Source organism: Nicotiana attenuata, unplaced genomic scaffold, assembly GCF_001879085.1.
Source record: "Nicotiana attenuata strain UT unplaced genomic scaffold, NIATTr2, whole genome shotgun sequence".
Classification (NCBI taxonomy): domain Eukaryota; kingdom Viridiplantae; phylum Streptophyta; class Magnoliopsida; order Solanales; family Solanaceae; genus Nicotiana; species Nicotiana attenuata.
The window spans coordinates 209,686-212,321 of NW_017671671.1; positions in this window are offsets into that span (position 1 = coordinate 209,686).

The window sequence follows — 2,636 nt, forward strand, 5'->3', positions numbered from 1 at the left end:
GTTTGGGTCGTGACAATCTATCACGACTTGAAGGATCTGAAAAATCAGTCGAGGTCGAAGAGATTCTGGAAACCTTTCCAGACGAGCAACTGCTCGCAGCTAGTCTTGAGGAAGCGCCATGGTATGCAGACTTTGCGAACTACCTGGCCTGCGGTATAGTCCCCTACGACCTTTCATCTGTCCAAAAGAAAAAGTTTTATCGTGATTGCCGCATATATTATTGGGACGAGCCTTATTTGTTTAGAATATGTGTTGATAATATTATCCGGAGGTGTGTCCCCGAGATAGAACAATCTTCTGTTTTGCAGGCTTGTCACGCATCAGCATATGGAGGACATTTTGGAGGGGTCAGGACAGCTGCGAAAGTGCTAGAAGTCGGATTCTTTTGGCCGACTGTGTTTAGAGATGCGCACCTCTGGGTAAAGGGCTGCAATGAATGCCAGCGGACTGGGAACAATTCCCGTCGCCATGAGATGCCTATGAACCCAATTCAAGAGGTAGAGGTGTTTGATGTTTGGGGGATTGACTTTATGGGTCCGTTTGTCAGCTCATTTCGCAATAAGTACATCCTTGTTGCTGTGGATTACGTGTCTAAATGGGTAGAGGCTGCAGCGTTGCCCACTAATGATTGAAGAGTGGTGGTAGGATTTCTGAAAAAGAACATATTCACCCAGTTTGGGACACCAAGAGCGATCATCAGTGACGGAGGCACTCACTTCTGCAATACAGCCTTCGAGAAACTACTTGCAAAATATGATGTACGCCACAAAGTGGCCACCCCTTACCATCCGCAAACCAGTGGGCAGGTTGAAGTGTCCAACAGGGAGATAAAGAGTGTATTAACCAAGACTGTGAATGCCACACGAACTGATTGGGCAAAGAAGCTTGATGACACACTCTGGGCCTATAGAACCACATTCAAAACACCAATAGGTATGTCACCATACAAGTTGGTATTTGGGAAGGCCTGTCATCTGCCTGTAGAGCTAGAACATCGAGCGTGGTGGGCACTAAAGCAATTGAACATGGATCCTGATGCAGCTGGACAAAATCGACTTACAGAGTTACATGAGTTGGAAGAATTTAGATATCAAGCCTTTGAAAGCATGAGGCTATACAAGGAAAGGATGAAGAAGCTGCATGACAAACACATTGTGGACAGAGACTTCAAACCCGGTGACAAGGTATTACTGTATAATTCGACGTTGAGATTGTTTTCGGGTAAGTTAAAGTCCCGATGGTCAGGACCATTTAGAGTGGTGCAAATGTTCGCAAGTGGAGCAGTTGAGATCGAATCAGAAGATGGGACAAACAAGTTCTCAGTAAATGGGCAAAGGTTGAAACATTACCTCGGAGTAGCTGAAGAAAAAGGGGATACAGTGGAGATCAATTTGAAAGAACCCCAATACGCGAATGAAGAGTGATAGCTCAACTACTCGCGTCGTGCCGTGACGTTAAATCGGGCGCTGTGTGGGAGGCAACCCACGAATGATGTTGTAAGTATGTTCTTGTAACTTATAAAAAAAAAAGTGAAGGATGCTGCCAGTCCCGCGACCGCAGCGTGGACCGCGGTCAACCGCGGGAGACACTGCCTCGACGAGAAAAATCCCCCGCGACCGCGGCGATTACCGCGGAAATCACTTGAGGGTTATACAGTTCACCGCGGCACGGACTGCGGTTAACCGCGGGACACACTGTCTCGCAGGTTAAATACCTCCACGGCTGCGGTGAACCGCGGTCGACCGCGGGGGTACCAGGTATAGTATTTTTTTTTATATATTTTTTTCGTTTTCTTCCTTTTTTTCTTTTCTTCTTCTTTCAGTTTTTTTAACCCCCCCCCCCCCACCTTTTCACCCACAAAACATCCGAACCCTCCCCCTCAATTCCCTAATCTCCCTCTCTCTCTACAACCCTAACTCTCCCCCATCTTCAACTCTTCCCCTCCATTCTCTCATCTTCTCCCTCTCCCTTCACAAGACCCACCATCCCTCTTCCGCAAAGGTATGAATTCCGAACCCCACTTCTCTCTTCTTCCTATCTATGGTATTGTAGGCTAGTTTAATGTTGTTATAATGTAGTATTAGTGCTAGGATTTTGTTTTGTTAACTTTTCTTCTTGTTTTGTAGTGTAACTTCATTTTTTTTAGCATATGTTTGGTGAAGGGGCTGTGTATTGAATGTTTGGAATGGTGTTGTTGGTGGGTGATTGTTTAGAGCAAGTGTGGGGTGTGTTGGTGTAGTAAATAATTGATTTGGGGAAGTTTTCTTGATTCCCATGGGCCATGAATGTGAAGATAATTGCCTTGCCCACAATGTGTTTGGGAAATTGCCTCAATAGAGATATAAGGTGATGTAGTGACATGGTTGTGGTGAAGTCTGAGTAACCACCCATTGTCACACATTTTGGGACCGTCCTAATAAGCGTTTCTCTGTTTTGACAGGTACTATGAGTTCATCTCGTAAGAGAAGAAACACCGGGCCCTCTGCTAGTGGTCCAGGAGGCTCCTCACGAGCTAGGGGCCAAGCCAGTGCAACTAAGTTCGATAGCACTCGGTTCGTCTCTAAATCAGCGGAGACAAGGTACAATCAGAAAGCTGCAAAGAAATTACTCCATGAGGTCCATATCGATCGGACGAC